The 26,211-nt window shown below is 29.9% G+C and overlaps 1 pseudogene; it reads left to right on the top strand.

Moving 5' to 3' along the window:
• LOC149557184 (importin subunit alpha-1-like) overlaps positions 1-26,211 on the top strand; it is a 120,670-nt pseudogene that overhangs the window by 68,465 nt on the left and 25,994 nt on the right.

The raw sequence follows: 26,211 nt of genomic DNA on the forward strand, positions 1-26,211 counted from the left end.
TGTGGATTTTTCCAAATTGGGTTTCCACATTAAATCATTGTGTCAAGTGTACTTATGGATGTGTTATATTTTATGTCTTTACATTTTTGCATATTAGTTTAATAGTAACATATTAGTTTAGTTTAACACACAATGAATGCATGCATGGTTGAGAAAGTTTTATGGGTTCACTGAATTGTAAAAGTTTTATTTGGACATTTGGACCTTGAATAACTAATTCACTCCACCTCTCAATTATTCTAAAGAATTCCAACACTAATAGTTGTGTGTAACTATAAAATGAATATGTATCTTAATAAGGTCCTAGTATACTTAATTGAGAAAGCCTCAAGGTTGACTCAAATATTTATTTTGAGGATATGGTATAAAGGAAGGTTATTTTCCTTGTGGTGAAGTATGTAAGTGATGTAAATTATTGTACAAGTGATATGAAAAGTTGATAAATGTGTGTAAGTGATCCAAGGGATTATTGGATGCAAGTTGGAAGATCTAGTATTGAGATTTGAAGAGGTTTTCTAGTAAAGAGTATAGAGAAGGAGTTCAAGTTATTTCATTCTATTATTCTATAAGCAATAATATATAGGCTAGTTGGATAGTGATTTTGATGGTCTTTCCCCTAAAGTGGTTTGGAAAATGGGTCCATGTGCCTTCTACAACTCTTAACAAAGGGTTTCCCTAGTTAAGATATATGGTGTTATTGTGCATGTGTATCTTCTTATGGTTTCTAGTTGAATCGTTCACATGGTTAAGGATTAATAAGATTCATATATGTTTTTAATAGTTGGATGACTAATTCACAACCCCCCCACCCCCTAGTTATCAAGGTGGACTTTACTTTCTAACACCTATTAGTGTAAAATTTAAGTGGTATTTATGTTGGACCCACTTGATTAACCAAACAAAAATGTACTAACAACTTTTATTAATCAACAAAAGAAAATGTTAAAGCACTTCTTAGGGAAATTCTTCATGTAGTAAACTAAAACTTTAGTCATATAAAGGCAAATAGAAGAAAAAATTTATTCATTTTTTAGCAACAATTTGTGCAACTGGTGGCCCCTAAGTAACTGTGTGCTTGTTTTTATCTTTATTTATATATTTTTAATAAAATATAGTACAATTATTTTTGGAAAATAAAATCCTACAAGAAAAAATTTCTAAAGCCATAAACATTTTACAAATAGATAGACTGGTCTACTCAAATAGAGAAATATTTCTATATTCTAAATGTTTAAATGTAAGTAAAAAATGTATAATGTAACTACAAAAAGAAATAAGTTTTTTTATGAAGTAAAACAAGTTTTGAAAGGGCCCTAAAACCCAAATATAAGCCAAGTGCAAAACTAGCCAACTTGGAAACCAAATCAAGAGATTTACAATACACTTGCCAAAGAGAAATAGTATAGAGACACAACATAACAAAAACAAAAGGTGTAGATCCAAACATCTCACAACCCCCACCTACACAAATTGGTGGCCAAGGAAAGACTAAGCCTTTAATAAACTGACCACCCAATAATAATTAAAAGATTGTAGAATTAAGCATTCCCCTTAGCCTCCACATTATGGGTTTTAGGAGAAGAATGAGAAGGAAAAATGTTTGAAGTTTGTCCCTTAACCAATATCCATCCCTCCCCAATCTTAGGAGCCACATGTTACCAAGCTAACAAACCAATAGAAAACTATGAACCAATTGATTCAACAAAAATGATGAAAGGGCTATCAGAAGTAGAGCAAACAACATTAGACTTTCCCATGAAAGCCACAACAATGGCACTTCTTGTACCAACATGCATGACAAGACCATGTTGGTCATAGCCAAAAAAATTATTTTGATCAACAACATAGGCTCCATGAATAGAGCCAACCACATGAACAACTACATCAACATCTTTTTGATCAATGCCAACTTCCAACAAATTATCATGAGAAGGAATAGTATCACCTTCATGATGTTGAGAAGAAAAAGTAGCATCTGAGGAAGCTACCACTTTATATGTAGGCTTCTTGGCCACTCTATAATGTTGTTTCAAAGCACCCATCCACCATGAGGAGGGTTTCTTTGATTTAGATTTGACAATCTCACACTTTTTCATAACATGCCCAATATTAAAGCATTTTCTACATCTAAGTGGAAGACCTTTACAATCTAGATATTCAATCCAAGAACCAATAAGAGAATGTAATTTAATCTCCTTCAAAAGTCCTTTAGAAGCATCTATATCAATAAGAATCTAAGCATATGTAGAATGCAAAATAGCATAAGAATCTAAATCTGCCATAAAGAAATCACCTAATGCCTCACCAATCTTATCAAGGACAAGATCATGCTAGAGATGAAGAGGGAGGTTAGGGAGTTGTTCCTAGGTAGGTATTTTGTGAAAATATCCACTGAAAGGATTGAAATCCTTATGGGCCAAGGTTTGATCATCAGAGGAAATAAATTTTCCCATGTGAGGAAATGGTCATATAAAATGTTTCTCGTATCATCTACATTATCAAATTTAGCAATAAAAATACCTTTCATGAGAGGAAAGATTTGGGAAATTTTAATAAGATATGGTTCTCATAGCTTAATGATCCAAGCGTGAAGCTCCTTGAGAGAGGGTCAAATGCCCTTAAATCAATAGATAATCTCATCCACCCTAAGGGCCACAATATTTGCTCAATTTTTGAAACTATATCTTTAGCCAAATCAACTATAATAGATTTATGGGTAGGAAAAGGTTTAGAAATTGAAAACTTAGTGTCATCCCCCAAACCCCTACCTTTGCAAATAGATTGGGTGTAAGAAGGCCCTTTCATACCCCGCAAAACCCCACAAAAGCCTCATTCCAAGCCACAACTTCCTACATAATCACCCCATCAACAACAAAATGAGAAAATGGAGACCTAATCCAAATTGAATCCACGTGAGAAATCTTGAGCCTAGAAATTGGAGGAGTGATAGAGGATAAGACCTTACTAGCTCCCCTAGTTGTAGAAAGAGGAGGGACCAAGCAACTAGAATAAGAAACCAATGGAGCCTTGGCACCAATAGAGGTGCACCCAAGCACACAAGAAATAGTATTAAAAGCCTCAGCAACCACTATTAGTTCTCAAGATTATTGGTTTAATTCATACAAGCCTTGTCTTCTTGATGTTGGGAATCTCAACAAAATTTTGGTCAATGAAGAAGGTTGAAAAAGTAATTAATCAATCTCCACACTCCAGGCTCCTCAAGACCTAGGTGGTTGTACCTATGTTGATGTTTGCTAAGGCAAACTTAAGGCTTTAACAATACAAACTTTATAATCTATACCTTTATTTAGAAAAGTTCTTCTCGAGGAGAACTCAAATGTAATAATATTTAAAATGTGAATGAAAAATAAGAGAATAGATTCATGCAATACTTGTGGATAAAATTTTACTTGTCTACAATTGTACATATCGACTCAAAATAAATATACAAAGATCAATCCTTAATTCATTTGGTCAGTATAGACTCAATTGCCATATAATCCTATTATCAAACGTTAAGAGACAATGTGCACCCCATCAACTATTGTACAGAGAAGATATAAATACAATTCCTAGTCTAATTTTTTTTAAGCTCAATTAAAGGAGGCCAATGAGACAGATATCATAACTCTGTATGATAATATTTGAAGAATCAAGTTCATGCATTATTCTCATCCATCAAAACAATAGCATAATCCAAAGGGACAATGTAAAACATGAGAAATTAAATATTCATACACCAAATATTTTAGTTATAGAGAAACCAACATTGTATTAATTCATTTGCAAGGAAATACAATAGAGTAGTTTCATTGCATATCCAAACAAGTAATTACATGAAAATAGAAAATTACTTCATACTATCCAGTGTAAGAAGTATCTTATATTGTATATCCCCCAAAAATATATCATCCCATATGTCTTTAAAATGTTTCTTCTTTAATTAGGCCTTGGTACCTTTTCTTATAAAAATGAAAAGGTGTAACATAGCTTCGGTCCCCTTCATAAACATAACTACCCATTAACTAAAAGCATAATTGAAAAACATAAAAATGATTTTAACTATCCTCAATTTCATTAGCAGCCACGATCTCTTTAGGAATATCCTCAGGAACCTTGAGGTAGACTTCAATCTATTTGGCATTTTGGGTATGAGTAGGCCATATTAATTTTGTAACTATTGGGGGAAAAGGCTGCAAATCAACCCACTTCTTTCCATGAGCAATATTCACATATGTTATGAACTTTACAAATTTTGCCTTTGTGTCAATTATCTTATTCAACAACTTGTGAAATAAATAAATTTAGAAATTGTGTTCCTCCCTAAATTTTGTTGATACTACTTGAGGTAATTTTGTGAACTCATGTCTCCACTCTTCCAACTATTTGATCATCCCTTCTTCATTTTTTAGAGTGGGGATGCATGAATGGTCAACATGAACAATTAGATTCATCTTTTTCTCCACTTTTGGATGTTCTTGGCTTATGTAACTCAAATTCTTTGTAACGATATCAATGAAATCAATAGCACCTTTTATCTGTGTAGGGGCATCAGGATCCTTCTTTGTAACTCCAAAGAGTATGCTTAATTCATACCTAGAGAGTCCCCATTTCCTCTCTATTTCAAAAAGTATATCTTTTCCTTTTATAAAGAAATCTAACATATTGAAAATGTTATTAAACCCATCATACACTTCATCGCATTTAGCCAAAATAAGATTTATTCTATAAACAATAATTTCATCCAGTAATTTGAAAGTACACTCCTTGTGATTAACTTTTGTGGTTATTTATTTATTTTGATTTTCAACATCAACATCTAAAGGTTTATGTATCACAATGACTAGAGCACTTTCAGATTTTGAATCATGTAGTTTTGTTTCCAATCTCCTAGTTTTCACATGCATCTTATTTATGGTTGAATTCATTTCCATTTCTCTTCTTTGTTATTCTATGATTTTCTCTTTAATATGTTTAATTTGGGCTTGATTAAACATAGATGTATGTATCAAATGTGATGCAACAACCATGGGATCGGTATTATCTATAGTCTATACCAGAGCCATCCCTTCTTTTCCTTTAGCAATATCAATCAATTTAGGCATATTTCCCTTGAATGTAACCCAAGTAGCAAGGGTTTGAGTTTTTGGATCATACCCTATGCCTTCTATTTGTCTAATGATTCAAATTCTAACACAAAATTTTGGTCTTCTTGCTTCCTTACTTGATCAAGCAAAAACAATTCTTTCAGACTCAATCTGGAAAGTATCAAAATATCACTATTTTTCACCATCTCTCTAGCCTCTTCTTTAGTGCATGATATATCATCCAAATTCAATTCTCCCATCATTTTTTGAATTATTGAAGTATGTTGAGATTCATCAACACCTTTAAGTCTCTTCCTTTTCTTTTCTTCAAAATCCCTATTTTTAAACTTGATCCAAAAATCTTTGAATCCTTGTGTCTAGGTGAAATTCTCATGTTCAATAAATCTAAGGAAAATATCTTCCCTCTTATCTTCAATATCAATTAGAACATCATTTTCCATTGTCTAAGCACAATAGCCATGTTTTTCCTCAAAAAACCTAGGAGGTGGCTCTAATACCTCAACATTCTTATCTCCTTTCATTTTTTCTAAGAATATTAACAATTTCTATTGAACCTTTGTCATTGAAATCTTCATAAGCCACCAAAGGGGCATTGATTGTTTCTTTCTAAGGTTTGGGGCCAAGAGGGTGAGAACTAGAACCTATCAACTTTCTCTTTTTTACTTGGAGGGTGGAGGAGAAACTTGCTCTATTCCCTTTCCTATTTCTTGTTCAACATACTCCTTATGTAAATTCTCAAAGTCTTGAATACATTTTTCAATCCTAAGGGTTTCAATATCTTCATCAAAATGAAAGCAAGGCAAGCCTTTGCTTAACCTATGATTCTCTATTTTTTTCATGCCATTAGATTTCTTGAATCTCTGACATATTTTTTGTATATCATCACATTTTTTTTATAATATCATCTTCAGTGTTCAATTGATGAGAATACGTATCTTTTATAGCTTTAAAATGTCCCTCAAGGTCATGATCCATGCTATTGTCACTATCCAACTAGTACTTATTCATACGGACCTCCCGAACATCTTGAATCTTGTTACATCCAATTACGTACCCATCAAATCTTATAAAAATAGGTATCATAATGCCCTTCTTTCTTGGCTGAATATATTCCTTCACAACCCATAAAAAGTTGCCACGTGACTTATAGGAAACCTAATCTTTTAGGGACAAACATAGGAAGCATGTGAGGTGGTTTTTTACACCCATATAACCTTATCAAAGAGTATTTTTCTTTAAGAATCCAATCACCCAAGTTGTACTCATAATCTTTACGAGCTAAAAATTCCTTGGGTCTCAACATGTTCTTAATTATCTGAGGCATACTACTAATTGTTCCTCCAAGTGCTCTCACTATCAACTACACAAGCACATCCTTGAAGGTTATGAGATCCCCATCCCTAGCATGTGTATCCCAAAGTGGGCACCATAGTTGAATGGGTTGTATTTTACCTTCCCCATCAATTGTTGCTAACTTCATAGAATTCCTCAATTGGTTGACATTTTGATGAAGAATTAAATAGCATAGCAGAGAATAGTTCCTAAAGGACTTGGTAATTTTCCAATTGACTAATTGGTTGTGTAGGGTTTTTACAATCCAACTAGAAAAATCAAACTCCACTGTGTGAGGGTTCTAAATTTTCATGCACACGTAAATGTGATCAAACGAGATCTTTTCTTGACCATCTTTTCCAAACAATTTAAACCATGCATAGAAGGTGTATTTGAAAAAATCCATGAAGGATTCAATGGACTAAGGATCCATATGATCAGCATACATAACTCTATTCTTGTGACCTCTATACATAAAATTTACAATTTATCTAAACTTGTCGAACTTCATAGTTCTCTGATATTTGTATTTGTCTTGTTACCTATTGATTTTTGTGAGGGTTTGAGTGTTCAGTCCAAAACATTCTTTAGGGAAAGATTTTGTAATGACCAAAAAAGGCATTCTGTTGATCTTCCTTACAGTCCGTGTGGCTGGCTCATAATGGTTTGCTATAATATCTATGAGCTTTGTATCCACAAAAACATTAGGGGCAACAATATTGCCTAAATCTAACCTCCAGGGGTTCTCTCTAGGTTCTTTATTATCTCTATTTGCACAGAAAAACCAGAATGAAGCTCTACCGTGTAATGGAAGGTTAGAATTTCTACAATTCTCAAATTTGTTCAAGAAGACAGACTTCTGACCATTAGAAGAGGAATCAAGAAATACTTCTAACAACATCTTCTAAATATTTTTCTCAATAGGAATTTCCTTTGACTCTTTAGTACTAGGATCTTCTTTAACAACCATCTTTATCAAACAAGTAATGTCTAGAGCAAGAAGAAAGCTTTGAACTTACTATTTTTTGCAAGTTTCCAAGGCCTCCAAATCTTTTCACCAACTTTTTTTGCAACTTCACTTGAATGAAGTTTATGAAAAGGACACTTTTCACCAAGGTGATTAATTCACTTTTATTTCGCATTTATGGTTCATAATTTTTTGTGCATATATTCACTTTGCAAGTTGTCCAATATGTCACATCACTTGAGTACTTGGTTCATACTTTTAACTATTAAATTAATAATTTCCCTCTTGATACTTAATAAAAGTTACTTTCACATTCTTGCACCATCGTTATGAAATCATCTCCAAAATTGTGATTTTCAAAATCTCAATATGCTTCTTCAACTCCTTTCTTGAGATTGCAATCTCAGAACTCATTCTTTGTCTTTTGCAAAGTTGCAATTTCGGGAACTTTCCTTCTGGTTGCTAGAAAAATAGTGATTTCAAAGATCAAATATTTGGTTACTCCTGAAATCGCAACTTCAGAGACCTCATATTTCTAATTCTTTGCAATTCCAATTGTTGATAGCTTGATTTCTTCCTGAAATGGTGAAAAATGCATTGAATTACTTTCTTTTTGGACAAGGATTTTCTATAGTCCACTAGCCACATAAGAAACAATAGGGCCAAATCCATCCACCAAAACATACTGGGGCTAGCAATGAGCAAGGCTACAAGCGGATGCAAAATTGCCACAGACATGAAATTGCCATGGGCACACAAGAGATTTTCACTAAGTACATAAAGACATGGTTAACCTTCAAATAATATCTAAATACAAATCTAAAATCTTATAAAGAAATAATTATCATTTTTCTAAACATACAATTAAAGCATTATTTCTTAAAAAAAAGCATTTTCTGATGCTTATGCTTAGAAAAAGACTAAAATATTATTTACTTAAAAACATGTATTTTTTCAAAGAGAACATTGATGAGTTAGATGGGCTCATAATCAGATTGTACAAACAAAAACTCAACACCGGCTATACTGCAACTTATTTGCTCCTGTAGAAAACTGTGCCCAAATGTGGATCATGTCATGTGATGGATGGTATCTCATTTCTGTAACTGTCGCACTATTTGAGGTGTACTAAGATGGCAAGGTAAAAGGTAAAATCAACAAATCAGCATCTGTGTATGATTTCTTACTTTCTTTTAAGCGTTGATTTCATACATTTTCTAATTTTATTTTATTTTATTTTTTAAATAAAAAAATAATTTTAGAAAGAAGTGTAGAAATACATTAATTAGAAAATATATGAATGTTATAAATAAATGAAATGGTTCATTGTAAAAGTAATTTTGAAAATTAATTTATTTTAAAACTTTAATTTTTTTTTAAAAATTTGTTAGGCAAAAGTGGTAAACCATTATATTATTAATAAAAACTGATCCAAAAAGGAAGAACCAATAAGAAAACCTAGCATCATTCCATATATTTACAAACAAGAAGATATACAAAGTTATAAAAGAAAGCTACCTAAGAAGCCTATATTTCATACTTTTTAATTTATAACTTGTGCTATATATCTTTTCTAACAATTGTAAAAATATATTTTTCTTATACTTTTTTTTTAAATTATTAATTAGATTCTACTTCATATTATCTAAATAATTGTAAAATTTGCAATCCTATTTCTATTTTATTTATTTTAAATAAATTAAAATATAAATTTTACTTACTCTATTTACCTTACAAAATCAAGCAACATATCTCTTTTTTTTCCCTATTTTATATTTTCTGGACCACTTTTTAGCTACTATAACATATCTCTTTTTTTTTCCTATTTTATATTTTCTTGACCACTTTTTAGCTACTATATTTAAATGCTAGTACAATGTATTATTTCTATTTTTTCATTATAAAAATAAAAAATATTTATCTCTTTTAAATAATCGTAGAATTTAGCCCTTTTATTTTGCAATTATTAGTGTAATCAACTCTTAACTGTGTTATATTTTATTAATATTATATTTTATATTTTACTTCATTTCTTCTAATTAATTCTAAAATTTGTCTTTTGTATTTTTTATAATTGTAGAATCTATCCTTTTCTATTTAGAAAATCTATATTTTTCCATTTTCCAATTTAAAACTTACATACTATGTACTTTTTTTTAGTTTTTCTATTTTCTAATTCTTAATTGTATTTTACTTTGTTTGTTTAAAATTAGTGTAAATTTATCTTTTTAGAATTTAATTAATCTGTTTAAAACGTAAAGTTTTTTCTAGTGTAAATGATAAAATTTTAAGTAATAATATGATCAAACTTATTTATCGATTTTATACAACTAAAATGATTTAAATGAAATAATATTTTAGAATCCACTACCTTATTGTACTTGTCATAGATTAGCATTGTACTAGTACTACTGCATTCTCTAAAACTCAATTAGTTTAAACCAATCACATAAAAATATTTTTAAATACTTTAAGTCTTTTTAAAGTTTAATTATTTAATTATAAATTTTATATACTATAATTTTATTGCTAAATTCATGTAAATGGATAGTTACATAGCACTTTTCAATTATATCTTAATTTATACTTAATCTTTTACATAAGTTGTCAACAGATTATATTTGAACTTGTTGTAAAAATTTCTTAGATTTAATAAATTAAAATAATTTTATATAAAAATAGATATATTAATATAAAATAAATATTTGTAATTAATACTACAAGACATTAATGCATTACAATTGATATAATTTCTAAATATAAATTATATTTAATAATAATATTATTGAATTACAAACAAACAAAAAACTTTTAAGATTTAGTTATATGTATTCTATTCAATTTTATGTAATTTTTAATTTCATTCAAGGAAAATTCACAATGATAAATATCATAAATATATTAATGAATATGCTCCATTTGATACTCTCTTTTTTTTGGACATATTCTAACTCAAAACTATTTAAGTTGGGAGAATATATATAGAAATGTAAATTTTTTTAAACTATTTTATCTAACTACTTTTAAAATTTATTCATTATAATTTTTCTTTACTTTTTACAATAATTTACAATAATGTTATTATTTTGAATAAACTTTTATAAAAATATACTACATATAAATAATTATAATCAATAAAATCAATACAAATTACTATAAGGCAAGTACATGTCATATGTGGCACTTGTTACCTTATGTTTTCTACATATTGTATTTTAATCAATAAGAGGCTCAAGATTAATAATTATTATTTATTATGATTAATTATTTTGATTATTACTTAAGATTGAGTATAATTGAAGCCAAGACCTCAAGAGCTATTTCTTATAACTAACATTATAATTATTATTATTATTATAGCTATAAATTTATAACTAACATTATAATTATAATAATAATTATAGCTATAATTTTTTTTTGGAAAATATTAAACACGGCTATTATACTTTTTCTTTTTCATCTAACTCATGAATCTTTCATCTACCTAATTTTTTTAGTGTTTAATCTACTATTTATTCTCTTTTGTGTACAAATTTATGCAACCTGTATGGATTTCTTATAGATAGTTTTTAAACATTATTAAAAATTCACATGTAATATTTTTAAAAACATTATAAAAATTACGAATACAAATAGATTTCTAACATCTAAATTGACCAAATTTAATTCTTCTCCAATAAAATTTATTAAGAAAAATTAAATAAATTTTAATTTAAAACTATATTAATTTTCAAGATTACTTTTAGAAATAAACCATTAAATTTATTTATAACATTCATCTATTTTCCACATTAATATCTTCTACAATTATTTTATAAAATTGATTTTTAGTTTATTAAAAACTTTTTAAAATAAAATTTAAAAAGGTATGAAAAAACATTTAAATGTTAGAACGCTTAAAAAGAAAAGTAAGGGGTGCTTATTTCACCTTTTACCCTTCCATCTGAGTACACCTCGAACATTGCAACAAGTACAAAAATGCAACAAGTACAAAAATGAGAGATGTCATGCGTCCATCCATCAAATGATATGCACTGTAGCCAAGTGCCATAAAAACCCAATGTATTGAATGCTATCCAAAGGGAAAAATTCAGCACTGGCTAAATGGCACCGGCTACAGTGCAACATATTTGCACCGGTTAGATGGCTATCATGTCCTATGCACTTCATGTACCTACACTTGAAAAATAAATGTTGTCAAAATGTATGCACATAGTGCACGTATTGCCAAAAGTGCAAAGTGTTGTTTTTAGAATTAGCATGTTGTTTTATTTGGTTTTGTTTTTGTTAGTAACTATTTTGTACTTCTAAGTCAATTTGTTTAAGTAATATTTTTCAATCTGAACATTTTCATTTTATATTTATATAATTCTTAAGTTTGAATTTGATAATAGATCGGATATCTACAAGTTCATTTTAAAATCAAATCATTTTCGAAATAAAATAAATATATGTAAGATAGTTTTTTACAAAAAAATAGTTTTATATAACAATATATAACATTGACCAAATTTAATTATGTTCTCATATATATATATATATATATATATATATATATATATATATATATATATATATATATATATATATATATATATATATCCTTCTTCTCCATGTTATATTTCTATATACTTTTAAAACTTAATATTTTATTTAAACATTACATTGATGTCTACCAACTAAATAATTTTAAAAATGCAATATGTGTGTGCGTGCGTGCGTGTGTGTGTGTGTGTGTGAGTTATTGTTTATATGTTTATAAAAAAATTCTAAATGTATTTTGTATCTTTATATAAATTTTTAAATATAGATAATACAAATCTATAAAAGTACAAATTATTTATTAATATATAGAAACTTAAAATAATTGAAAAATATATTTATAAATATTTAACTAATAACTAGATTATATATGTTTAAATAGTTAGAAATATTTTTAGATTATATCACTTCTATTTTATAATAATTTACACTTATTAATAACTAAATGTCAAAGTTTGTTAAAGAATTTTTCTTTTAAAATGATATGTCTTATTATTATTTTTTAAATAATATTTACTGCCATCTTTTTTTACGTTCTTATCTTTACCAAATGATCCTTTAAGTAAATAGTAAGACATTCTTATTTTACTTTTTAACTATTTAGAGTTCGATTCAACTCTATCATGAATATAACTACACCAATAAAAAGACTTAAAAATTAACTAATTTATTAATCATATTCTTTCAAATTATTCAATTTAAAAATTAAAATTAAAAGAAAACTAATAATAGATTGTAATAAAAATAATAATAAAACTTAGTTTTTCTAAATTTAAAATTAAACTTAGTTTTTCTAAATTTAAAATTATATACTACAAGGAAAAAAGAAAAACTATTTAAATAAATTCAATTAGAAGTTTTAAATTTTAAAGTTATAAATTTATTTACATAAAATTTTTAAAAACATGATTATATTAGTCATAAAATAATATTTGTCTTGCACTTTAATTTTTTTTATTTTTTTTGTGACAACTAGCAATGACAATAATAGTAGTCGTGCCTGTACAAAGTGTGGGCATTAGAAATTCATTTAAAAAGTTCTTTTTCTTTTATTATATTTTAGATAATATATAATCTAAAGATTATTATTTTACCATTTTAATGACAATATTATTAATATATTTAATATTAAACCTTTATGTTAATTTTTAAATTAAATAATTTGACAAGATATACATAAATAACTTAATTCTTTTGTAAGTTTTCTTTATTGTTGTATTTAGTTGGAGTTAGATTTTTCAATAACTAAAATACTGTTAGAATTTGATAAGATTAATAACCCAGAAAACTAGTGCAAAGAGTAAATATCTAAACTATGAATGCAAATGATACAAAATCAAAATAGCATCATAGAGTTAGTCTCCAAGAGAGTAATGCAAATGCTGGAAGCAAAATAGCATTAAGAGGATGCAAAAACAAGAGATGCAAATACAAGCCAGGTAGCATGCTTATATAGGCTAGGAAGAGGGAGGAGGTGGCAACACCAACCAATGAGGAGCAACCATCTATTGGACTAAAGATAGAAAAATATCTTCCCAAGATAGCTAATGGATGCTCACATGTAGGAAGGTGACACCTCACAACCATTCACCTAATAAGACATGCTTTATTAACCTAAGTGATATTACTAAAAGTGTAGGAAAAACCTAGCAAAATGGGAAAAATAAAAAACTACACTAACACCCCCCCATAAGTGAAGATTAGGTGGATGTAGAAATGGGTCCCGACAAGTCAAGCCTAATGAGGTACCCATGTACATAAAATTCCCCCAAAAGAGATAGAAAAGAGACTCCCCAAAGAAAATTAGGACTCCAAGTGAGAGGAAGAGGCCCCCCCAAAAGATGAAGCATCCCACACCCCCACCAAAGCTTGCAAATTTGGTCCGGTAGATCCACTTACATCGAACAAGTTTTCTTCCCTTAGGAAAACAGACAAGATCCCAAGTGTGGTTCCTCATCAAGGAACTATACTCTTCCTGCATAGCTGTATCCCACTCAAAAATACTAGAAGCCTCATGAAAGGACTGTGGATTTGAGGCAATAGCAATGAAGATATGTAGAGCATACTGGAATTGTGAACGAGTCTGCTTGGTGTCTGATGGATCCCCAACCCAATCACATGCAACCTGCAAGGTCTGTCTAGCCCAAAGTGGACCAGAAGATGGAGAATCTAGAGGAGAATCATCAACCTGTAAATGATGACTAGGAGAGGAAGGAGGTGAATCCTTTGAATCACTCTCTACATCAGAAGTGGAGGTAGAAGACTACTCAAGTGAATCTGACCCATTAGAAGATCTATCATGTATTCCAAGTGACTCCAATGTCAAAATAGAAGGCAACCATATGACCATGCTCTACTGGTTAAGCTAATGCAAGTAGTGGAAGTTAAGATGGCCAAACTGCTCATGCCATAATCTGCTCACATCATTAGAGTGAGTGAGTGAAACAGTCAAAGGAGGATCAAGAACAAAGTGAGAAAACATATAGAGTCATGACTGATGATCTACTCTCCCAACTGCAACTATAGAATCATTGTGCAACTCATGTATCTCCACTGAATCAGGAGTGAACTCAACCCGCTTGCCTAAACCTATGTGAGTGATCTGGTTTACTGATAGGAGATTAGTTGACAATGAGGGTACATAAGGAACATCATGGAATGTGTCATCCCCTACATCAACAGACCCTCTCCCACACACCTCAACAAGAGTGTTATCACCCATCAAAATAGAAGGCATAGTACACAGCTCCAAGGATGCAAGTTCTTCCTTAGATAAAGCCATGTGGTGTGAAGCACCTGAATCAAGAACACAAGTGGATGGTGAGGAAGCAACTACAAAAAGGGCCTTGCCCTTTCCTTTCCCCTTGCTATTTTATTTTTCCTTGTTAGGCCCTTCATTAGAACTTTGTTTGATAAACTCAGAAACACTGATATTATTCTTCTCAAGAATATATTTCAAGTGATCAAGTTGTTTCTGCAAACATTTATGTTCATCATGACCAGGTCTTTTACAATAGGCACATTTGACCTTTTCTTTCTTAGGCTTATCGCTCTTGGAAGATGGTGTATCAATAGTTTCTTTTGAAGAAATTGATATCTGATCCTTCTTCTCCTCGCTATTCTTTTGTTTCTTGTCCTTACTATTGTTGTTACTACTTTGTCCTTGTTGTTCTTTTGTGCCTTGGTTGGTAGCCAAGGCATGTGACTTAGAGGACTTAAGAGTGCCCATCTGGATTAGCTTGTCCTGTTCTCGACTGAGATTGACAGCAAAATCATCTAAAGATGGCATGGTGAATTGAGTACCAAGTGCACCCTTAGTAGCATAGAAGGTAGAGACAAACACAGAATATTCTGAACTTGGCTTAGAGAGAATACTAAGAATTATTTGTTCATCTTTCTTTTCAATTCCACATTGTTTTAACTACAGCCTTAGTGATTTCAATTTGGTGAAGAAATCTTGGATTGTGTTGAAATTGCCTGGACTCAAACTAATTAATTCATTTTCCAACATATGACCCCTCATTGAATCTTGTGTGCCAAATAGTGTTTCTAGCTTTGTCCATACTTCATTTGGTGTATCCAAAGACTCAATGTGAAATAGCAAGTTAGGAGAAACAGACAAACACAATGTTCCATATGCCTCATCACATTTGTTAAACCACTTAGGCTTATCTTCATCTTTAGCAAGTTCAGTTTCAAGTCCCATAGTTATCCTATTTAATCCAGCTTTCTTTAAGTGAATTGTCATGCGTGATTTTCCACTCAAAGTAATTGTATGGAGTTAGGATGGGTATATTTGTTTGATCCATGATGAAGAAATGCAGAGAAGAAATGCTAAAAAGAAGAGAACCCAGCCATGACAATGCCCCCCCCCCCCTTTTTACTCAATCAAAGAACCCCCCCAAAGAAATATTATTTGGCACTTTATTTTAGTGCATTTACAACTACCACTAGAAAGAAATACTTAGTGGTCTTGATTTCAATGCATTACAAACCCTCATGAAGAGCATATGCTAGAAGTGAAACTTGGGCACAATAATCAAGGTAACAAATAGCATCACTGTGATCTACTTGAAAAATCATGCACTTTGAAAAAAAGAATCGCCTCGATACAAGGTCGTATGAGAAAGTTATGATCCTCCGAAGTTTCCAAAATGAGAACTGTGCACAGTCACAGCTGAGAATCTGCAATTTTTGAAGAATTCATGCATGAAAATCAAAAAACAACTCCACTAGTGGATAGAGCACAAAAAAATAGCCAAGGTCATAACAAGAATCATCAAGATCGGAGTCCGTATGAGCAAGAACGAGATATTTGAAAACTGCATTCAAATCTGCGAATGCCAACGGCGAGGGGTATGGTTGTAGCCTTTCATGCTAGATTCTGCAAAATATACAGCTTGCATGTAAAATTTAAAAGATACCCAGATGGTTTTTCGGGGCTGCGAACAAAACTCAAAAAGTGTTTTTCTTGTTGATGTACAGAAGATGTTGCTGTAGTGTAAATCAGACACCTTTAACAATAAAAAATGGCTTCAAAAATCAAAAAATGACCCCAGCAACTGGAATATGACATGCAAATGTTGGATCAGCTTCCTAAGTCCTTCAATGGCATGCTAGAACCTGCAAAACTGATTGAAAACTCTAAATATGCAAGTTGGTTGTCAAATTTGAGATTGAAACCCCAAAGGAAAACTGTTTTTGTCAAAACTTTTTTTATTCTCAGGATCATCCAAAGATTCAAGAGAAGAGAATACTTCATTTTTCAAAAAACTACAATAAATTTTATTCGCCCCCTCCGAATCTCTCAAATAAGGCAACTAAAATCTACTCTTGCATATAGAAAAGCTCTAATACCATGTTAGAATTTGATAAGATTAATAACCCAGAAAACTAGTGCAAAGAGTAAATATCTAAACTATGAATGCAAATGATACAAAATCAAAATAGCATCATAGAGTTAGTCTCCAAGAGAGTAATGCAAATACTGGAAGCAAAATAGCATTAAGAGGATGCAAAAACAAGAGATGCAAATACAAGCCAGGCAGCATGCTTATATAGGCTAGGAAGAGGGAGGAGGTGGCAACACCAACCAATGAGGAGCAACCATCTATCGGACTAAAGATAGAAAAGTATCTTCCCAAGATAGCTAATGGATGCTCACATGTAGGAAGGTGACACCTCACAACCATTCACCTAATAAGACATGCTTTATTAACCTAAGCGAGATTATTAAAAGTGTAGGAAAAACCTAGCAAAATGGGAAAAATAAAAAACTACACTAACAAATACTTATACAAGTCTTCTTTCTTTATTTACTTGTAATAAAATGTAAAATTTTCATCATGAACTATGCATCTTTCAAATTAAAAACAATTTACCAAAATATGTGTATAATATATAATAGACAAAACAAGAAAGTAAATCTGAATGATACATAAAATTCTCATAATATTATATAAAAAAATTAATTAATATAATATAATTTTATTATTAATAGTTTTAACGTAGCATTCTATTATAGTATATTAATAAAATTGAAATGATTACAAGAGTTTCTTTGTTCTAACAGGCACTGGTAGATTTCATTTTTATTTTTACAATTATTTTCTTTTCAAAATATTTTGTCATAATAATTAGAAATCTTAAATATATGTAACTATGTTATATTATAAATTTAATTAATAATGTGCAAAATTATTTGATTAGATTTTATGAATATAAATGTCAAAATAAATAATATTAATTTTATTATTAAATATTAATTTTTTCAAATTTATTTCAATATAGACATATCTAAAAAATAGAAGAGTTTACAATAATAGAAATTATAGTATAATCATATCAATTAAATAAATTACTACTAACTTTTACTAATAAAATTATACTAATAATTAAAATTTAATTTAACTATGTACTAATACTTTGTCTTTATAATAATAATAATATATTCAAAATTTTAATAAAATTATATTTTTTTTTAATCTCAAATAAATAACAAATATACTAAAATTTATGATAAAAATACCTTTCCGATGAGAGGCTCACAATTTACCGATGTGTTCTAGGCTCTTGCATGTAAACATTATGATAATTGAAATAAATTACATTAAACAAAACAATAATATTTTTATTGCTTTATATTAACTAAAAATAATATTAGTTATTTTTATTACAATCTATCATTAATTTTTTTTTTAATGTTAATTTTTAAATTGAATAATTTGAAAGAATATGATTAATAAATTAGTTAATTTTTAAGTTGGTGTAGTTATATTCATGATAGAGTTGAATTGGATCTCTAAATAGTTAAAAAGTAAGATAAGAATGTCTTACTATTTATTTAAAGGATCATTTCGTAAAGATAAGAATGTAAAAAAAGATGGTAGTAAATATTATTTAAAAAAATTAAAAATTAAGACATCATTTTTTTTAAAAAATTCTTTAACAAACTTTGACATTTAGTTATTAGTAAGTGTAAATTATTCTAAAAATAAAAGTGATATAATCTAAAAATATTTCTACCTATTTAAAAATATATAATCTAGTTAATAGTTAAATATTTATAAATATATTTGTCAATTATTTTAAGTTTCTAAATATTAATAAATAGTTTGTACTTTTATAGATTTGTATTATCTATATTTAAAAATATATATAAAGATACAAAATAGATTTAGATTTTTTCTATAAAAATATAAACAATAACATATATATATATATATATATATATATATATATATATATATATATATATATATATATAATAATTAGTTGTCACTATATTAATACATTGCATTTTTCAAATTATTTAATTGTCACACATCATATATATATATATATATATATAACCTATTAAATGTAATGTTTAAATAAAATATTAAGTTTTAAAAGTATATAGAAATATAACATGGAGAAAAAGAAAATAGATGTAATTTTTTTTATTTTAATAAATAAATGAGAACATAATTAAATTTGGTCAATTTTATATATTGTTATATAAAACTTTTTTTTAAATTATCTTACATTTATTTATTTTATTTCTAAAATGATTTGATTTAAAAATGAATTTGTAGATATCCTATCTATTATGAAATTCAAACTTAAAAATTATATAAATATAAAATGATATAAAGATAATGTTCATTAAAAAATATTACTTGAACAAATTGACTTAAAAGTACAAAATAGTTACAAAAACAAAACTAAATAAAACAATATGCTAATTCCAAAAACAATACTTTGCACTTTTGCCAATACGGCACTACATACATTCTGACAACATTTATTTTTCAAGTGCAGGTACATGAAGTGCATAGGACATGACAGTCATCTGGCCGGTGCAAATATGTTGCACCGTAGCCGATGCCCTAGCTAAATAGCCAAATATATGCATTGGTTGTTAGCCAGTGCCGTTTACACTGTTAATCATAGATTTTCCATAAAATGTATTTTTTTAAAATTTAATTAACACGTCATATAAACTCTTGCTTCTTATCATTAAAATCTTAAATTTAAATATTGTTTTACATTAAAATGTTATTTTTCAAAAAATAGTTTGTTACATGTAAATATATTTCAAAAACTTATTAATATTTTTATTTTTACTAATATTCTTAGATTTTTTAATACTTTTTACATGTTAATTTTGGTATAGCTTATAAATAAGCTTTAAAACTAAAATAGAGGATGTGAGACGCATACGAAAACGTAGAGCATGTTATTTTTTTTGGGGAGAAACAAATTAAGACTGTCGGTGTACATTTAAAAGTTGACTGTCAAACAGATCAGAAAAGTACTTTTTATGGATTATACTTGCCTCCATCTCATACGGCACCAGCTACGATGCAACATATTTTCATCGAGCCAGGCAAGTATACATGCCTGCTGCCCACACTATGATGTCCTCTGTTGAGAGTACAGTCAGATGCTATCAGCCAAATAGTTATTGCCTGCAAAATATTTTTATTGGCTTAAGATGTGTATTTGTTTTCCTAGTTTTAGTTTAATGTGCATAAAAATTATTGAATAATATTTTTTTATTTAAATATTCAGATTCACGTCTATAAATTTTTTGAAAAAAAAATTATATAGTTTTAGAATAAAAAAATATTAAAAGATTTAAAAATAATTATTATCTTTTAGAAATAATTAAATAATTCTTAAAATGATATTAAATATTTTTTTATTGAAAACTTAATTATAAGTATTATTTCATAATTATTTAGTTAATTAAAATAAGTAATGTAAAATTAGTATTTAAATGACGCATTATAAGATTGTGAATTAAATTATTATTGAATAAAAATTAAACCAAATAATTATAGAAGACTAACAAAATTAATTTTGTTTTAAGATTATGTTATACTAATATTTTTAATTATGATTTAAACAAAAAATTTCTTTCATATAGAGTGCACATCAAAATTAAAAAATAAAAATAACTAATTCTTGTAAAAAATTTTATTGAATTCACAATCAAAACCAATTTAATTATTTTTAAGCTTTAATTTATATATATATATATATATATATATATATATATGTGTGTGTGTGTGTGTGTGTGTGTGTGTGTGTGTGTGTGTGTGTGTGTGTGTGTGTGTGTGTGTGTGTGTGTGTGTCATTGCATATATTTTGGCCTTCAATTTTTTCTTTTAACATCATCCTTTTGTAATTGTAGAATAATTTGTTTAGTGGATGATTCCACCCAGTGTTCTTTCATCTCTCGGTTGATCACCCCTAAGTTTGTGAGATTAATCTCAAAATTACTCAAATCCAATGTACTTGTGTCCTCTTTGTGGTTGTAAGTGGCTACTTCTACAATGATATTGCTTATTTCTTGGTCGAACACTATTTCTAATCAAGCTTTTAGTTCTTTTGGATTTTGAGGCTTTATTAGTATACTTTATCACAATGTCATCAATAGGAGAACAAATAGGGACTAGGCTTCTCTATCCTCTTAGGAGAGGTTCCCATTGTCATTTGAACTCATTGGAGATTGTTGATGAGCACCCCAGCCATATCTTTGTCAGGTTCACTATCAATCTAGATAGCTTCATTAGTTCCAATAGGTGTCAACATCTTGGTTTTTTTCTTGGAATGTGTCTTTTGTACTAAGGGGGGATTACTACCTTGCACTCTATTAATCCTTGAGGATCTCCTACTACTTGCACATTTGAGATTATAATCAAAACTAGAATTAGTTGGTTCTTTAGCATGTTTGATCTTTTTCATTTTTATCGAAGCATTTTTTCTTTCAAGCACAATCTTTGTTCTTTCAAGAATATTATCTTCTTCCTCAAAATCCTAGTTTATAATGGCCTTGTTGGAAATCAAAGACTCGGTTAGTTGGACGTCTATCAAATCTTCTTTATCTTCTTCAATACCCATGACATCTACATCCAAATTTAATTGAAAAAACATAATTTGGGAAAAGGTGAGCCTGGTAGACTCCCTTTTCCAAACTTCCAATTCATCTGCACACTCTTCCCAAAATTCTTTGATATTAGGGACATGTAAAAACTTCACACAAGATTCAAACAAGCTATAAGGTATCCCCTTGCTATCAAAATTTTTTCTAGCATGAATAAAACCAAGATGAAAAATAATCAAACATGAATTTATACATGTAGCGTCTTCCATACTTTGACAGGTTAGTTTGAGTGGGAAGATTATATTAGAAGCTTCATCAGTAGTATACTTGTTTATGACTAAAATCAATTGCTAAGACACCTCTGCCAAGATAAAACAATCTAAAGAAAATTTGGGGAGCCATAAGGGTTCTTCATCAAAACTAGTTATCCTCACATAAGTGAATTTGGGAAATTGGATGTATATGCTACCAAAAGATTGAACAAACTTCTGAGATTCATGAGAGAATCTATGATGGGGAAAACTCTTCATTTTAAAGCACAATTTCCCTGAAAAATATCATTTTCCTAAAGTTTCCCAAGGCTTTATCTTTATGTAATACAGGATAGTAATTATATATAGTAATATTTTCAATCCAAGGTTCATGGGGTAAATATTGTAAGTCTTGAGTACTAGCCAACATATATGTTAGATATGAAGACATATAGAAGTCTTTCTTCAGGTTTAAAGCTCCCCTGAGCTGATTTCTCAGGGAACTAGAAATCAACTCAGCCTAGTTCAAGAATTGAGACCCTTTCAACATAATCTAAATATAAAAGTACATCCATTCTTCAAAAGAAAACACGTCAGGAGAGCCAAAAATTTGGTGCAACAAAACCATTACATCATGCACTTGTGAGGTCATTTGGCCTTTCTTGAGGGTTTTGGGTAACATAGAATCACCTTTGTAAGAAGCTTCAGTCTGAGTCTTTGCAATAATATTTCTATAAATGTTAGACTCTTCTAAAAATTTGGACAATGACAATGCAGGGGTCAAATAAGAAAATTCTTTCTCTTCAAGATGAAATGGCTTGGATATACTTTCTCTAGTGACGCTCAACAATACACTTCTATCCATTTTCAAAATATTTCCACTAGGTGTATCATACATTTGGATACATGTTTTAATGAATTCTAGACATGGGTATGCTAATAGAAAGGTGGAGTCCATAAGGAAATTGGTATCCATGATTTTAGTTGAAAAGGGTTTTGAAATCTTTTCACATAACCTCTCTGTTACTCCTCTTAAATCAACTCCTAAGAGGTTTGTATCAGACATGAAGGATGACTTACTATGTAAGTTGCAGGTTTCCTAAATATATGTGATGTGGACCTCATGATTTAGAATTCCCCCCTTTGAATTAAATTCAAGAAGTAGTCACAATATTTATGCTAATAGGTGAAGAAAAATAATTGGTTAACAGAAGGGTTACTTGAAGAGTCACAACCATGACAACTATGAAAGTTGGTTCTCCTTCCTCAAACTCTCATTGCTAACACTTAAACCAGTTGAAGAAATTTATTCCTTTTGAAAAGAAAAGATTTTCATCATATACACTTCACACTAGAGGTAGGGCATTAATTATGGGAAGGACACAGTAAATTACAAATGCTGTGAGAAAAGGGTGATGGGACAAAGTGGCATCCAATGTTAAATAGAAAGTAAGATATTTAAATGATATTTTGCCTTTGCATGTGCTAGATCTTCACTTTTTTTCCTTCAAATCTAAATCATGGGGCGATTATTAGTTATTGCTTTACTTTAGACATTACTAATCTTACTGCCTTTCCACAAATGATGAATTCACACAGGAGTGTGTCAAACTCAACGAGGCATCTAGTTGTAATAAATTTCCTTTTTGGATTCTCTGACAGACTAGGGTAGGGCCCACCAATGATATTACATAAGAACCAAAACACATTTGAAGTAATGAACTTGTTGAACCTTTTGAACTTGGTTTAAATGGTACAAGATGTTCAAGGTGAATTTGTTCTTGTTACAAGTGGTACAAAGGGTTTAGAAGTTACATACAAAAAATTTAAATCTTTGGCTGCGGCTTCAATCAACACACTTTCCAAGGAAATATGGAGATTAGACTTGGTCAACAATAAGCATAAAGGAGCGAATGAAAATAAGATGAGGTTCATGAATGAATTACTGAAAGATTTTATTTGTACCTCAAATTTTGACTAACAATAAGTAGAACCAATGATTCAAAATAAACAATTGAAAATAGGAGTGAACTAGGAAAATAAAAATGGTGACTCTGAAAAAATCTTGAACTAACACTTATGAAGTGGTCTTGAAGACCTTACTTGCAAATCAATTTGTCACACTTCCAAACAACTCCCTCCCCTATGACCCACCCATTAGACCTAATTGATGGAGAGAGGATCATCTCTATAATTATCATAGGAGCAAAGGGCACAACATGGAACATTGCTTTAAACTCAAAGATGTTATCCAAGGCCTCATTGATATAGGAAAATTCGTAATGGATGGCTTAGTAAAAATAATATGATCACAAAGCCTTCAAACAACTATTACTTGAGTATAAAAAAGGGGAATCATCCAAGGATAACAAGAAAAATCATGATGCAAAGATCAACTACACCTACCTTGACGTTGGCAATGTCATAAACATGCTAGAACCTGTTGAATATCTTTGATGTGATGAGTCCTAAATTTGACAAGGAACCCAATTATGATACAAATGATGAAATACTTAAGGTAGTCCTAAAAATGTGCAGTACTCAACAACATCATAGAGACATTTGGCCTAAGGTAGTTCTTAGAATGATGGAACCTTCTTCCTTGCATGGTGATACACTTAAGGCTAGCACTAGGGGCAATCAAAAGTTGTCCTTAAAGTTGCAAATGATCCTAAGAATTTGTCATTGTACAAACAAGAAGCTACCCCAGCTATATTGGTCAATTGCAAGGAACCCTTGTACAAATTTCAATCTTTGAGTTGTTATAACTATCTCCTTTGCACAAGGAAATTCTCAAAAAATCTCTACACGTAGCCAATGTTCCCATAGATATTAATGTTAAGTAGTTCCAAGCTATGGTGAATCACCTATCTTCACCCCATTACCTCACATTTTTTGAAGAAGATGACAAGTCACTTAATCATCCCCATAATCTAGCCCTACACATAGAAGTCCAAATCTTTTGTACTCATGTTTCCTAAGTCTTGATAAACAATGGTGCAGGGTTAAACATCATCTCTTTCAATGTTATTCAATAGCTAGGCATGTCCAAATTCACTATTGACCCTAGGTGGAAGATCACCATCAAAGCCTATGATGAGGTTGAATGACCTTCTAAAGGTCTTATTGTGCTACCAATCTATGTTGGTCATGTTCAAAAGGATGTAGTCTTCCAAGTTTTAGACATCCCACTAGCATAAAAAAATTTGCTAAGAAGATCTTAGATCCATGATATGCAAGTAGTGTCATCAACGTATTATTAATATATCAAATTCCCTTTCAATGGTACCAAGATATTTATTCCAAGGGAAAATTCAATGTCTATTAACACATTGTCTACTGCTAAAATACTAGTCCCTCATAATCGCTCTTCTCATGAGATTAAATTGTCCCTAAAAGAGTGTGAACGAAAATTGAAAATGATGCGCTTGGGTATGGGTGAGTACATTCTAGACTCTATTGCTTCTCTATCAATTTCTCCTTGATCTTATGGGAAACCTTCTAAAAATTTGAAGCCCTTGACTTCTATTATGACCATTTTTAGCACTTTTGTTCATTCCTCTATTCCCTTAGGAGCAAAAAAAGAAGATCAAGCTATAAGAGATGGGGTTTATAGGGAAGAGGAAGATGTAGAGGAAGTTATGGTCACTGCTCTTATTTCTCCTAAGCACTATAGAAAGGACTAAAAATTTCTTTAAAACTTGGGCTATCAGGACAAAGGGTCCTTAATCGATGATAAGAAAGCTCTTGTAGAACCCTTAAGTCATACTGAGCATCACAAAAAAAAAGATACTACTGGGTTAGGCTTTGGCCTAGAAGATGAATTACCAAGGTTTGATAGAAGGGCCCCCATGTTTAGTGAATTAGAGGATGATGAACCAACTTTTTTTGCTACTACTCTACATGATGAAGATTTCATGCCTCCCACTTCCCTACTTTATGGAGAAGAACATATGGTTACCTCTAATTATGTTGAGGCTTCTACCTCTAGACAACACCAATTAGATGAATCTGATCATGAAGATCTAAATAAAAGAAGGATCAAAGAGAACATTTCTTTCTTGAACACTAGGGACTAGAGTACAAATTTTGGTGAATATGAATGGGAATCCCTTTCTAATGCATCTTGTGAATTAGGAGTAGATGTAATCCATTCCTATGCTACCCAACCAAATGTAGTCAAAGATTCTAGTCTAGGGTCTGACAAGTTTGGTTTGAAATCTTCTCTAGTGGGTCACATTGGTCCCTCTAGGTCTATTCCTAACTTGGATTCCTTTGGAACTTTCACTATAGGCTCGACCTCTCATGTCACTAGAGATGACTTTTTCCATATCAAAAACCTTGAAGCCTCCACATCCCTCTCATTAATCCACCCAGATCTCATAGATTGGTTTGTTGAACACCAAAGACCAGAACTGCCATATTTTCATAATGACTATGAGATCACTTGCTACCTCAATGCCATTGAACATGGGATATATTTCACTAGTGAACCCCCAATTAACATGATAGAAATAGATATCAAGTACCTTATTCATAAAATCAAAATAAAAATAAAAGATAAGTGGTAAAATGGTGAAAACCACTTTGTAGTGGTATCTAAACCCAAAAGAAAAGTGAAAATAAATATGTATCTAA

Source organism: Cupressus sempervirens, chromosome 5, assembly GCF_028749045.1.
Source record: "Cupressus sempervirens isolate cs-2001-9-10 chromosome 5, ASM2874904v1, whole genome shotgun sequence".
Classification (NCBI taxonomy): Eukaryota; Viridiplantae; Streptophyta; class Pinopsida; order Cupressales; family Cupressaceae; genus Cupressus; species Cupressus sempervirens.